Genomic DNA, 15,231 nt, shown 5'->3' on the forward strand with positions numbered 1-15,231 from the left:
TGCTCTGTGTTTACCTGCATTCTGCCATATATTTTTTGTTATAGCAGTCTCAGATGATGACCCAGCACATTGTTCATTTTAAGGACACTTTAACTGCAGATTTGACAAAACACAAAGAAGGTACCAGTGTAAGATTTCTAAAATTAGCTACATAGAATCATAGAATATCAGGGTTGGAAGGGACCTCAGGAGGTCATCTAGTCCAACCCCCTGCTCAAAGCAGGACCAATCCCCAACTAAATCATCCCAGCCAGGCCTGACCTTAAAAACTTCTAAGGAAGGAGATTCCACCACCTCCCTAGGTAACGCATTCCAGTGTTTCACCACCCTCCTAGTGAAAAAGTTTTTCCTAATATCCAACCTAAACCTCCCGCACTGCAACTTGAGACCATTTCTCCTCGTTCTGTCATCTGCTACCACTGAGAACAGTCTAGAGCCATCCTCTTCGGAACCCCCTTTCAGGTAGTTGAAAGCAGCTATCAAATCCCCCCTCGTTCTTCTCTTCCGCAGACTAAACAATCCCAATTCCCTCAGCCTCTCCTCATAAGTCATGTGTTCTAGTCCCCTAATCATTTTTGTTGCCCTCCGCTGGACTCTTTCCAATTTTTCTACATCCTTCTTGTAGTGTGGGGCCCAAAACTGGACACAGTACTCCAGATGAGGCCTCACCAATGTCGAATAGAGGGGAACGATCACGTCCCTCAATCTGCTGGCAATGCCCCTACTTATACATCCCAAAATGCCACTGGCCTTCTTGGCAACAAGGGCACACTGTTGACTCATATCCAGCTTCTCGTCCACTGTAACCCATAGGTCCTTTTCTGCAGAACTGCTGCCTAGCCCTTCGGTCCCTAGTCTGTAGCGGTGTATGGGATTCTTCCGTCCTAAGTGCAGGACTCTGCACTTGTCCTTGTTGAACCTCATCAGATTTCTTTTGGCCCAATCCTCTAATTTGTCTAGGGCCCTCTGTATCCTATCCCTACCCTCCAGTGTATCTACCTCTCCTCCCAGTTTAGTGTCATCTACAAACTTGCTGAGGGTGCAATCCACACCATCCTCCAGATCATTTATGAAGATACATCATACATCACTCAACCCAAGGTTTAAGAATCTGAAGTGCCTTCCATAATCGGAGAGTTACGAGGTGTGGAGCATGCTTTCAGAAGTCTTAAAAGAGCAACACTCCGATGCAGAAATACAGAACCCGAACCACCAAAAAAGGTCAATCTTCTGCTGGTGGCATCTGAATCAGATGATGAAAATTAATGTTCTTTGGTCTGCACTGCTTTGGACTGTTATCAAGCAGAACCTGTTATCAGCATGGACGCATGTGCTCTGGAATGGTGGTTGAAGCACGAAGGGACATATGAATCTTTAGTGCATCTGGCACATCAATATCTTGTGATGCCAGCTATAGCTGTGCCATGTGAACACCTGTTCTCATTTTCAAGAGATATTATAAACAAGAAGCGGGCAGCATTATCTCCTGCAAACAGGAGTGAAAGTAACTTAAAGGACCTACCAGTACGCCAGAGTCCTGAGCGGGGGCATAGCCTCAAACGGGAGAGGTGGGGCCTTTAAATCACCCTGGACCTCCAGCTGCAGAGGTGGCTGGAAGCTCAGGGCCCTTTAAATCACAGCAGGAGCCCTGCCGCTGCTACCCTGGGGCTCCGGCAGCAGGGCTGTGGTGGTGCTTTAAAGGGCCCAGGGCTCCCTGCAGTGGCAGGTGCACTGGACCCTTTAAATCCCTGCCTAAGCCTGGCTGCCAGAACTCTGGCAGCCTGGCTCCAACGGTGATTTAAAGGGCCAGGGGCTCCCCGCAGCAGCTGGAGCCCCGGGCCTTTAAATCACCGCCGGGGAAGTCGGTCCGGTCCGGCCCGGCATGGCATACCAGCTCCTGCCGGTACGCCCTACCAGACCGGACCGGCTTACTTTCACCTCTACCTGCCAATGTAAACAAACTTGTTTGTCTGAGCGATTGGCTGAACAAGGAGGAGGACTGAATGGATCTGTAGGCTCTAAAGTTTTACAGTGTTTCATTTTTGAGTGCAGATTTTTTTGTACATAATTCTACATTTGTAAGTTCAACTTTCATGATAAAAAGATTGCACTACAATACTTGTATTAGGTGAATTGAAAAATACTATTTCTTTTGTTTCTTTTTTACAGTGCAAATATTTGTAATAAAAAATAATATAAAGTGAGCACTGTACACTTTGTATTGTGTTGTAATTGAAATAAATATATTTGAAAATGTAGAAAATATTTAAGTGAATGGTATTATATTACTAACTGTGTGATTAATCGCAATTACATTTTTTAATCGCTTGACAGCCCTAGTTTCCAGTAAATTTCTTATCTGTCCTACAGTGAAGATCATACTGTACAGAGTTTATGTATGAGAACCTTGAGAACAGAAGCCTGGATAAAAGGGAAGGTGTTGATCGTGCTTCTTTTGCTTGGTTTGTTTAAAATGAGCAGAAGGGTCATTTTTAAATTTTCTTCTCACAGAACTGCACAGAGCTAAACAAACTGGCTGCCTGTAGATGGTGTTGCTGTACCTACCGTAATCTAGCCTCCATAGCCATCCTCAGCCTATTTTTCATACCAGTCTTGGGTACTTCACTCATTCTGCATACATAAAAGACAAGCAGTGAAGCAGCATCACTGGTTCAGCAGATACCATACAGGACTGGGAGTCAGCAGACCTGGATTCTATTCCCAGATCTGACACTGAACTACAGTATAATATCAGATGAGTCACTTCTCCTCTCTGTACCTCTGGTTTTCCCTCCATCCCTTTGTATTGTATATTAGACTGTAAACTCTTTGGGACAGGGCCAGTTTCCCATTTTGCATTTACAGAGCATCTAGCACAATGGGGACCCACTCTGAATTGGGACTGATGGCGCTACTATAATATAAACAACACAAGCTTATTTATTAGAAAAGCCTCTGTTGGGGAGTACTCTCATTCTTAAGTGTACAGACAAAATTTCTAAGGCGAGGGAAAAGATAGTTTTACTTCTTCTCCCCAGTGAATCATTACCGGGCATAAATCATCAGCAGGATAAACTCATGATAAGGCCACTGGGCCAAATCAAGCTTTAGTGTAACTTCACTGAAGTTAATGGGAGGAATCGTCCCCTTACATTTAGGTGGCCATCAGTTGTTTGGAGCAATAGGGATCTTCACTCACCTCCCCAGCATGTTACATACACACTCAGACGTGAAGTGCACATAAATCTTAGGGGAGGGGAAGGCAATGAAATCTTCAAGTTCTATCCACAAACCACGTACTTGAGATGCTGCATACAACTGTATTTTGAACACTAATTTATTGTACATTTTGCTGAGTTCCTCAGGCACAATGCCCCCCTAAGGAGCTTAGATGCCCTGCTGGGCCCTTTTAGGCACTGGGGCTTGGGCCCTTCTTGATTAGGGGAAAAAATAAGCAGTGGCAACTTCCAAGGACCTGAAGAGGTCTGTGTAAGGTTGAAAGTGTTTCTTTCACCAACAGAAATTGTTCCAATAAGATATTACCACACCAACCTTGTGTCTCTAATCACCTGAGACCAACACGGCTACACCACATCACTGCAAAGCACCACACACTCATTTTGCTCAAGTGAGCTGTCACTCATAGTAGATTGTGCACATCTTCATACTATATATTATTCCTCTCTTTTCCTCCATGATTTGATCAGCAGTGAAACAGTTAGTACTGGCATTTAAATTACACCCATTGGGCATTTAAATTAACACCTAATTGAAATTAATTGTGCAATTTACCCCTTTCAGAGCTTTTGCTTCAGAATCTCTGCCGTCTAAGGCAGACATCACTGCATCAGTTACACCAGCAGTTTCCAAACCGTAGGTCATAACCCCATTTCAGCAGAATGGGTCTCAGCAATCCCTAGTGTGTGGAGGATGCCATTTTGTTCTGGACAGCGTGACCTTGCATGTAGAGTGTGTGGGATGACATGATGCATGGACGACACCATTTTAGTTTACAAAATGGTGAGCTTCGCACAACGCAACCTTGTATGCGCCATACGTACAAGGTCACACTGTGCAGAGGACATCATTTTTTTGAGAAAAATAGCATAATTAATGCAGTGAATTGTACGTACGGTGCATGCAAGATCACGATTACCTCAATTTCCCTAGAAACCAACCCAGGGTTACATTTATATTGTTTTATTATGATGCCACTGTTGGGGGGAGAACTGGGGGGGAGGGGGGTCACACTCACATACTCACGCTTCCAAGACAGGCACAGCACTGGTGATGTCAGGATCCTTCAAGGTAAGTGTCCCACAGCGCAGCGATGGATGGTGTGATTAAGGTAAGTCTTCCCGAGACACGATGGAATGCAACTCAGCAAACCCCTGGCCAGGCGGTCCGGTCGAAGGGCCTTCACGGGAGGTACAAGCTTGCGAGTGCACTCCTGAGCACATGGCCCCTTCCCCTTTTAAGGACCTGCTCCTCATGGCCTGCAACTAGAGATGACTTGGCCGCATCTGGTTGGTCACACTCCACCTCGGCCAGTGTCCATGCACTGGGTGTGTGACTGCTGCCTAATTAGAGTCCCAGACATCTTGTCTACCTGGGAGCTCTTCTGATCTTCCAGCTGTTCAACCAGCCCATTCATCCCACAAGCATTCCAGGAGGGAGGAGGAGGGGGAGGGGGAAGGGGAAACCCACTTCACAGGTATTCAAAGAGGGAGAGGAGACAAAAAGGGGGGGGGGGGAGAGAGAAGTGTAACTGAAAAGGTTATAAAACTTAAAAGGCTATGCTAACAGTAACTGAAGTTACAAAGTCTGCAAAAAGGTTGCAGAACTTAATGATACAAGTTACAGATCTTACAATTGCATTTGAGCAGAAGCTTTATGTAACAATCATGATGTGTGGATGACGCCATTTTGTAGAGCAAAATGGCATCTTCCATGCTGTCTGAGGTCCCAGCTGAAAATACTTCTTTAAAATGGGGCTGTGCTGGCATCCATGACAGTACTCCAGTCATGTGAGTTATCCCACCAAGTCTCTGTTATTCCGATCACGTCATAGTTCCTTGACATCACCAGGACCTCCAGTTCTCCCTGCTTGTTTCCAAGGCTTTGTGCATTTGTATATAAGCACTTGAGATAACCTGTTGATCGCCCCTCATTCCCAGTATGAGGCAGGAGCCCTCCCCTCACAGACATTCCTGCCTGTGCTTCCTCCCGGTATCCCGCTTTCCCACTTACCTCAGGGCTTTGGTCTCCTTCCCCCGGTGAACCTAGTTTAAAGCCCTCCTCACTAGGTTAGCCAGCCTGCTCGCGAAGATGCTCTTCCCTCTCTTCGTTAAGTGGAGCCCGTCTCTGCCTAGCACTCCTCCTTCTTGGAACACCATCCCATGGTCGAAGAATCCAAAGCCTTCTCTCCGACACCACCTGCGTAGCCATTCGTTGACTTCCACGATTCGACGCTCCCTACCTAGGCCTTTTCCTTCCACGGGGAGGATGGACGAGAACACCACTTGCGCCTCCAACTCCTTTATCCTTCTTCCTAGAGCCACATAGTCCGCAGTGATCCACTCCAGGTCATTCTTGGCAGTATCATTGGTGCCCACGTGGAGAAGCAGGAAGGGGTAGCGATCCGAGGGCTTGATGAGTCTCGGCAGTCTCTCCGTCACATCGTCACTATGGCTGGGGCTGAAGAGTGGTGCTGTACAGAGACACTCCAAAGTTGAAATGTCAATAAGCATGTTTTAATAAAAGTTTTTATGGGAATTAGGGAAGGGAGTTGTGAAACTATCTTTCCCTTTTCATTGTGACTATAAATCCAATGATACATTTGTCTCTTTTTATCGGCAGCTGTTGCTGAAATGGCTTGAGAGGTGCCTGCTCCAGACCTCCAGAATGCCTGAATCCGACGGGAAGGAGAAGAAAGAGCACTAGGGAGGACACATTCAGTGATATCCTGCAAGCCAGTGCTGCATCAGACTGTGATCAAAGGGCCTGGAAGGTCAACATGGCAGATGGCATGAAGAAGGAGACAGCAGACAGGAGAAAGGCCAAGGAAATGGAAAGGGAGATGCACCAGGACATAATGGATCTTCTCAGGCTGCAAACACAAATGCTACAGACATTGGTTGACCTACAGATGCAAAATTCCCAGATTCACCACCCTTTGCAGTTCTTTGAGAACTCCATGCTAGCAGCTCCCTACCCCCTCCCCAACATTCCACATGGCATAATGGGCCACTTAATGGCCCACATCCACATAATGGGCCACACCGGGGAGACAGCAAGGAAAACCACAGCTTCACATACACCAGTCATGGTTCTCACAGGTCAGTGTATGTGTAAGCACACAGGACTATATTTATGCACCGAAATGGACAGACGTGTTTTCTGCCTTTCCAATTTCAAAGTCCTATTCCATTAAGTTATGCTTAAAGTTTGTATTGCATTGTAGAAAAAAAAATATAAAAAAACATGCACTAATTTTGGCACTCAAATTCCTATTTTTGGAAAATAAAATTACCTTTATTAGTTCACAATGCATATTGCAGAATGCATAGCCATACTCAAAGTACACAGTATGTGTAAATGTACAACAAATGCCACACTATTTCTAACAGGACCCAAAGCACCAGGCCTAGAGAACAGTCCAGCACAGAACAGTACCATCGCTGACGGCTAAAGTGCTCTATCAAAGCCTCTGTCAACCACAAGACTCCATGTTGAGCTCTTCTAGTGGCCATTGTGTCAAACTCAGAGAACCACTCCACCTCTACACTCTATCATGGCAGTAACTTTTCCCCCTTTGGCTCACATATATTATGCAGGACCCAACAGTCAACTATAACCATGGAGATATTGTTCTTACTGAAATCCAATCTAATGAATAACCACTGCCAATGCCCCTTCAATCTACCAAAAGAACTTCTGGGAGACACTTGGGGGATGGTGGCTGCATAGTTTACAGTTCTCTTCCCAACCTTCTAAAATCCATCAGCAGCTGAATCACTTTTTAGCCATCTAATTTTCATCAGATATTATTCTACAACTATTTTCTTTTAGTTTAATACCATTACAGATGCTTCTCAATCTCCAGACTTTCTACAAAATCCTAAAAAGCAGAAGCTATTGGACAGCTATCTTGCAGCCAAGATGAAACTAGACTAGATGAAATTATGGACTGGCCAAAATAAATCTCAACTGAACAGATTACCTTGAGAAAAATAACTGAAGATATAACAAATCAAAAGTATTACCAGTACACATCAAGCTAATTTGCAAGGCTTGGCATCAAGACTAGATGAAGCTGAGAACAGAATCTCTTTACAGTGCATACCATGAATATAAACAGGAAAGGACTATTCAACCCTGGGGGGAAAAAAAAAAAAGGTTAATGATCTTGAGGGACGATCAAGGAGAAACAGTCTGAGAATTGTGGGTCTCCCAGAGCGATTGGGAAAAGGAAGGTCTGTGGAATTTTTATGCACCATGCTGCTAACGCTTTTGTTTCTGCACCCAGATCAGAACTTAGACATTGAAAGAGCCCATCACTTGCTTGCACCAAATCTCCTCACCATAATTATAATATTTTAAAAATATAATACTAAGGAACTTATTCTTTAAAAAGCCCATGAACTTAAAAATCTAACATGGAAAGGACATAGGCTGATGATTGTCCTGGTTATACCAAGAGGATGTGGTGAAAAAGAGGGCTAAATTCAACAGATAAAGAGCGTTAGCGTTTCATTTTCTTCCCTGCTACTTTCAAAAGTTAAAAAGGAAGGCAAGATGCTTAGTTTTATGTCAGAAAAGATGATGAAAAGTATCTGATCTCACTACAGCAAAAAACTCCACAGAAGATACTGACATGATGAATTGGAATAACCTTACCAGTTCAGTCACTACAGTGCTGAAATTCAGTTCTCAGTTTAACAATAATAATGTTCCATGCATATAAGTAACCTGGAAGAGAGCACAGAGTTTTGTGAGATTCAGACAGCACTGTGCTGTGTCACTTGTCAGAGGCGACATCACTGCATCCCACCCTGTGTCAAAAATAGCATTATGCTCCCCATGTCCTGACCTCACTATACCACATGCTGGAGGCAGCATCAACTACTTGTGCACACCATGCAGGATTAAATCCTTCACTCTAACAGAAGTGGCACCTTGTTGGCAAGTTGGACCTTCTTTTAAAAAGATAAATAGACATTCTCTTTTAAAAATTGTAAACAAACCATGGGCTGAAAGTTAGTTCAGATCTTGGCAGGTAAATTTTCATCTATTTTGTTACAGAACTATTTCTTTTGCCATTTAAATGTCTTAGAGATTTAGGATCTCTAGTCTAAAGGCTTTCCTTTTCTCTTCTAGCTAAGTACATAACTTTAGTTCAAAAGGATCTGTATTTCTTCCTTAAAAAGAGTAGGAATTGTTTATGATGGAGACTAGAGTGAAGATCTGCTTTCAACCCTGAAAGGCAAGTCTTAAACTGCAATTCCATGTGTTCTAAAAAAAATAAGCCTCTTTCTCAATTGTTGGCGCACAGAAATTTCCACCCTTTAGGGTCAGGTGATGACAACTTCTGTGTGTGGCTCCCTGGTTCTCATCTCGTCCTTTTTTATTCATTCCTGGTTTGCCCTATAGTTCTCCTCCAAGGTTGATTTTAGTTGCGTATTTCCAGGCTGCCATTCAAGGAAAGGCCACTTCAATTTTTCATTACTTGCCATTTCTCCCTTCGATATGGAATCTTGTTTTATAGGGATGTGGAATAAAGGGACGCAAGACAAGGAACTACATACAAGTAATTGTGTTTGTTGTATTCATCCTACTCCCCATTCCCTAATATATTATTTATATTTGTATTATCATAGCGCTAGGAGCCCTAGTCGTGGTCCAGGACCCTATTTTGCTAGGCATCGTCTACACATGCATCTCATTCTTGTGATTTCAGGGGTTTTTTTGATCGACTGCGGAGAAAGAGAGCCTTACAACACAGCTCATGTGAGTGGAAATCTATTTTGCTTTTGTTTCTTTGTAGATAGAGCTATAAATGTGTTGTCACAAATCTTGTTTTGTATGATGAAGAGACAGAACAATGACAAATAAATGGATTAGTATGTATCTTTTTATTACTTAAGACTAAGGACAGGTTCTTCATAGCACACTAAATCCCTCTTCTCTTACCTCACAATGAGAGCATGTTTCCCATACCATCCACACCTGTATTCCCAAACAATGAGAACAGATTCCCAATCCATAATGAAGGCAGATTCTGATACCCCAACCACAAAGTCTTCATGATTCTCTCAATCCCTGTTCTTTAAAACCAAGAACAGATTTTCCAGAATGCTTTTAAATGCTGAATACCCTTGTAAGAGCATGTTCTCCAAAAAACTTATACCACAAAAACAGAAATCATATCTTCAGCTTTCAGATAGTGAGTCTCCTACATATTTCTAAATTGATTATTTCATCTCCAACTAAAAATTCAAGGGAAGCAAAATAATGTAGACAAGAAAACCAAGACAACAAAACTGAGTACTTACATTATCAGATTTGTTTATATGTAGGACCTACCACACCCCATATTTGTGTTTTCTTTTGTAATTCTTTTTAAATGCTTATGTATATTTTGTAATGGTGAAAGTGTTAGACAGACAACCATAGAGAATAATCACAGAACCAGTACAGCGCTGGTCCAAGTTGATCCACACTATCTGCCAATAGGCCTCATCCTTATTACAGAAGGACCTCCAACTCTCTTACTGAGAACAAGTTCAGTCACCATGATAACACAATCTTTGGCCTCTCTACTGCAACTGCCAGCAAGAATGACATCAACCAACGAATTTCACATCAACCAACCAACCAGCCAAATTGTGAGACAGGGTGTAAAGGCTCTACCTGGTCACTAGCAAGCAATAAGTTAACTCCAGCTCAGCTTCACTTTCTCCATGTACAGGTACTAGGGGAAAGGTAAGGAAGCAGAGCTGACTGCAGGCCAATGAAGACACTACAAGAAACTCTATGAACCTATCAACTAGCAGCCTGCATCATTTCATGGTGAAATAGTGAAGCTAAACACTGTGAGAACCATTTTATTCCATAACCGTTCAGCACAGCCACACTAACAAGTCTGGGTTTTGTAGAAAACAACTTGTCCACTCACAGCACCCCCTTCAACCACTGCTGTACAAGATTGCTGAGGCACCTACTCTGTAGTGCCTGGCACAAAAGTTTCTCCATAACAGGTGCTGTTCTCAAGTTAGCACATTATTGTTTTATGCAGTTTTAATAAATATTTTAAACTTTTTTTAAGTAGCGGAACTAACAGCTTTTCTTTTGTATCCTCTCCCAGGTACCTATCGTTCAGGCTAAGGCCTGAGTGAACAGTTCTCTTTGGGAGAGACCATCCAATCCAGCCAATGTCCTCTTCGGCCACACAGATGGTAATGCAACTTGCAGGCCATTTAAAAGGAGGATGGGAAAGACTAATGGTGTCTGCAGCATGACCTTTTGGCAAGCCAGAGGTATAGGATTTCTTATGGGGGGGGTCAGGTAAGTTTTACTTAATGAACGTTTGTGCAATCTGTAAGGCAGTTATGCTCACCAGTTTTCATATGGAAGTTTTAAATTGCTTAGTAAAATGGTATTGAAAGGAAACTGGAGTAACAGACTATGCTTGCTTCAGCATGCAATTGCTTAGCACAAAGCACTTGTGCAATCAGTATTGCAAAGATATTTAATAAATGCAACACCAATCACATAAATTTAGAGTAAAATCAAGGCCTGGGTAAAATAAAGTTTGATTACTACATGCAGGGAAATGGAAAGTTATTTTTTACATATTACTGCATACAGAGAGGTATTAAGACAGAAAAGATGGTCCAGTGGTCAGGGCATTAGCCTGGGGATATGAGAGACAGGTTCAGTTCTCTGCTTCACCAAAGGGTTCCTGTGTTACCTTGGACAAGTCACTTAGCCTCTTTGTGCCTCAATTTCATCTCTGTAAAATGGGGATAACAGTATAGAATCATAGAAGATAAGGGTTGGAAGAGACCTCAGGAGGTCATCTAGTCCAACCCCCTGCTCAAAGCAGGACCAACGCCAACTAAATCATCCCAGTCAGGGCTTTGTCAAGCTGAGCCTTAAAAACCTCTAATGATGGAGATTCCACCACCTCCCTAGGTAACCCATTCCGTGTTTCACCACCCTCCTAGTGAAATAGTTTTTCCTAATATATCCAACCTAGACCTCCCTCACTACAACTTGAGACCATTGCTTCTTCTTCTGTCATCTGCCACCATTGAGAACAGTCTAACTCCATCCTCTTTGGTAGTTCCCTCCCTACAGGGTTGCTAAAATCTTGAATGTATTTATCCTCATAAGGCACTCAGATACTATGGTAATGGGAGCCATAGAAGCACCTAAAATAGACAGACAGGAACATATGTACATAGCTGCGTTTAGGTATGACTTAGATATGGCTTAAATGACTATAGAAATAATTCAAATCTTTCACAATTGTGTCCTGAGTAGCTCTAGCATGTACAAACAAAAAATAATACAGAAATGTGAAGGAATGAAATGTCAATTTCTTTTAGAAGCAAGATTTATTCACTTGAAAGAAAAACACCTTATAACTAGTTGCAGTGTATTCTTAATCCAGCAGAACTGACAACTGCAATTTCCTACTCAGGGCATACCTTGACAGTAAAAGGAAAACAACAATTTGTTACTTGACCTTCAAAAATCCAGACAAAAATATGCTGTAGGCTTTAACCTTTCTGAACTGCCTATTTTATTTTAGGTCCTTTCTGTGAAATTTACACAGATATTAGAAAATTGAATACTTTGAATACAGTCTCAATACAACACGATATTCTGTTCACGTGGAAGCCTGAAGAGTAAGAGAGAGAGAGAATATATTTTGTAGCTTTTTTAAAAACAATGCACAGTGATGCTCTCAGGAACATTTAACTCTACTTGTGTGTTGAGCTATAGGTAAAAACCCACCCAGCTCTGACTGTCCATTAGCAATGCACATACACACAGGATTCAAAACATAATTCAATAAAGTGGTCATGAAGTAACTAGATTGGAAACCCAGTTCTACAAGATGCTGATATTTTTCATCTTATTTTTCTTGATACATTGTTCTATCCCTATTTTCCACTCTTTAGTATTTACTAATCTTTGGATTAAATTTCTGACATGAACTCAGTGTCAAGATGGGCAATGAATATCTAAGAGGCTGGACAGTATTCTTTTTAAACTGGTTTTCTTCCCTTCAGTTATTTTATAAATCCTTTCCCAAATTCTGATGCACCAACTAAGTGCTCCTGGGCCATACCAATTACAAATTATGCTAAGTGTGGTGTACTCATACAACACTGTTTTGAACACTTCTGCCATTTCCTTAATTCTCAATCACTGACTCTTCTTTTCACTGAGGAAGTATATCACTGCTGAGTTTGAAAATTTCTATTTGAAAGATGGTCACAATCATTCTAATTAGGAGTCTTTGCAGTAGCCTCATTAGCCTTCTCACATTAACTTTTCTTCTGAACTCAGAACAATGGAGACTAGATTGCTCATTTTGAAAATAACTAACTCCAAAGCAAGAAGTGAAAAGAGAACAGTAAGAAACACAGGCTTACAGTCTTGCACTCTCCATTCTGACTGACCACACGGATGATTTCTCCTGTGGGAATGTACTCAATTTGCAGTTCCATCTTTCCAGAACTAAGTTAGTAGATTTCTCTGTCCTTTAGAGGAGGGTGCCGACATCAAGGAACAGCAACAGTATTCTATGAAACAACAGACTGAATAGATTCTTTGGTCCAGAAGTCCTACTGTGAGCGGAAGAGCTGAATCCTTGTATTTAAACTAAATGTAGGTGTGAGCTCAAACTACAATTAAGTTCAAGCACTTGTTTCCACTACATTCTGGATTGTTACAGTGAGTCAAGACAGTTCCAGGAATCGTTAATTTATGTCCTTGCTTGTTGCTGTTAACTCTAGATGTTCCATTTCAGACCCAGAGGACATAGAAAAGGCAGGTTGCTATGGCTGGAATTTGACAGTTATTGGCACAAAAGTACTGTGCAGTAGACTTTGTAAGCACTGCCCTGAGATTTTATGCAGGAAAGATTCTCTGTGTTGGACTGTGAGATGTTGGATTTAAAGAGATGGTGCAACAGAAAATACCAACTATTCCCATTGTAACTCCAGCAAGTCCTTCAAATTACTATAGAACTAAATTGTAATTAAGCGCTTCACAGTTAACTAGTTCTGACAAAATCAAACATAGCAGTCACCATTAAAGAGAGAGAAAAAAGTTACCCCACAGCATTTCTTACTCTAAGTACAAGGTAAAACTGTTGGAACCACCATATATACCTTTGAGACATCTATCAGTGTTGCACCTGGCTATACTTTACTCCCTATTTTGGGGACAATGTTTAGAAACACTGCAAATGACCCCTCACCCTTAAAGCCTCTAAACAGATATCCTGAACAGACCAAAGGAAAAAATACCAACCAATAGGCTAAAACGCTGGATATTTCAAAACCTGCTGTGGTAGATGTATCCACTCCCTCAGTAGCCATATTTAAGCTCAGACACTTGTTTCCAGAGGAAGGTAATTCCAGATGAGGAGGCTTGCTACTGAGAATACTTGAATCCTAAAACATTTATAAATATATAGCACCTTAAATGTCACCCACAAGTGGAAGGATTAACAAGAAAAGAATGGCACAGATGATCATTCCTTTGCAGGTCTGAGAACAAATAGTTTGTTGCTTGCATTGGTATTTCTTGCCCTTGGAATTATTATTCTGTCACTTAATACCTAAGGACAGGAAAGATTGTTCTAGGCCAAGAGGCATTTCCCTGGTCATGCATTTTTCATTCTACCTTCGAGGTTGTTTCAAAGGATAGAAATTATTGGTTCCTTTTCCAGAGCTATTTCCTAGGATAAAAATCATTGCTTCATCATTTCTCCAGCTGGGAACTGTCCTATTCCCAAAACCATAAAGCAGTATCTAATCTATCCTTCCTATCTAGGTACTTAAGTATTCATATCTTTGCAAGTGAAATATAATTTCTCAGATCTTCTTCAAAGGAATTATTTCAATTATATGCATAAAACTTCTGGATCTCAGTAGCAAACAAGAAAGGGTAAACAGAAGAACAGAAGAGGAAAGTGAAAAAGGTAGAAGAGGACTGAACAAATAGGCAAGAAGAGAGACTCATAAAAAAGGTAAAATGTCAAACAGAGGAGAAAGGGGAGGCCATGCATTAGATCTTAAAGGAGAAGCCAAGGTTGTAGCAAAGCAATTGTTTGCCACACTGAAGTCCTCACCACTACTTGTGTGGGATTGACAGTCAGATGCATGCACTGTTGTAGCCATGTCAGTCCCAGGATATTAAAGAGTCAAGGTTGATGAGGTAATATCTTTCATTGAACCAACTTCTGTTGGTGAGAGAGACAAGATGTTGAGCTTACATTGATTACATTCTCTATCACAAATAGTCAGATGCAGACAGTCAATTTCAGGTCAGAGCCATGGCTTACAAAGTTATCTTAAATTTTTTTTCTTGTGGATTAGGTCTCTTTCTTTGAGAAATTTCCTTGTGACTTCATATTTTTATCCTTCCGGCATCTCCCTCTGTTTCCTTCCCCTCTTTGCTTCTATCCCCACTTTTTATCTCCATGTCTGAGATTTCCTCTATGACTTCAACGTTTTCCTCAAGTAGCATACAAGCTAGAGAGAGGAGCCAAGTTTCCCTAAACCAGTTTTCCTGCTTTTTCCTCTGTTTTCTGGTTTGACTATATATATTGTCTTGACATTTAGTTGTAATAGCCCTTGTGGTAGAAAGAAGGCAGGACTCCATTACAATCAATGTAAACGGGTTTTTTTTGTTTTGTTTTGTTTTTAAACTGAGGCTTCTGGACAGACAAAACCTACAGATTTCAGAGTAGCAGCCGTGTTAGTCTGTATCTGCAAAAAGAAAAGGAGTACTTGTGGCACCTTACAGACTAACAAATTTATTTGAACATAAGCTTTCGTGAGCTACAGTTCACTTCATCGGATGCACGCAGTGGAAAATACAGTGGGGAGATTTTATATACACAGAGACATGAAACAATGAGCGTTACCATACACGCTAATGAGTGTGATCAGGTAAGGTGAGCTATTACCAGCAGGAGAGGAAAAA

At 41.8% G+C, this 15,231-nt stretch overlaps 1 protein-coding gene across 1 annotated transcript in view; it reads right to left on the reverse strand.

Annotated features, from left to right (window-relative positions):
- The window catches only part of MYO1C (myosin IC), a 119,068-nt gene extending 106,328 nt beyond the window's left edge, over nucleotides 1-12,740 (reverse strand). The window contains exon 1 of the mRNA XM_073315956.2: nucleotides 12,669-12,740. The gene's annotated coding sequence lies outside the window, so the exon portion shown is untranslated. The remainder of the gene's footprint in view (nucleotides 1-12,668) is intronic.
- Nucleotides 12,741-15,231: the final 2,491 nt, after the last annotated feature.

This window comes from Lepidochelys kempii, chromosome 17, assembly GCF_965140285.1.
Source record: "Lepidochelys kempii isolate rLepKem1 chromosome 17, rLepKem1.hap1, whole genome shotgun sequence".
NCBI classification, from domain to species: domain Eukaryota; kingdom Metazoa; phylum Chordata; order Testudines; family Cheloniidae; genus Lepidochelys; species Lepidochelys kempii.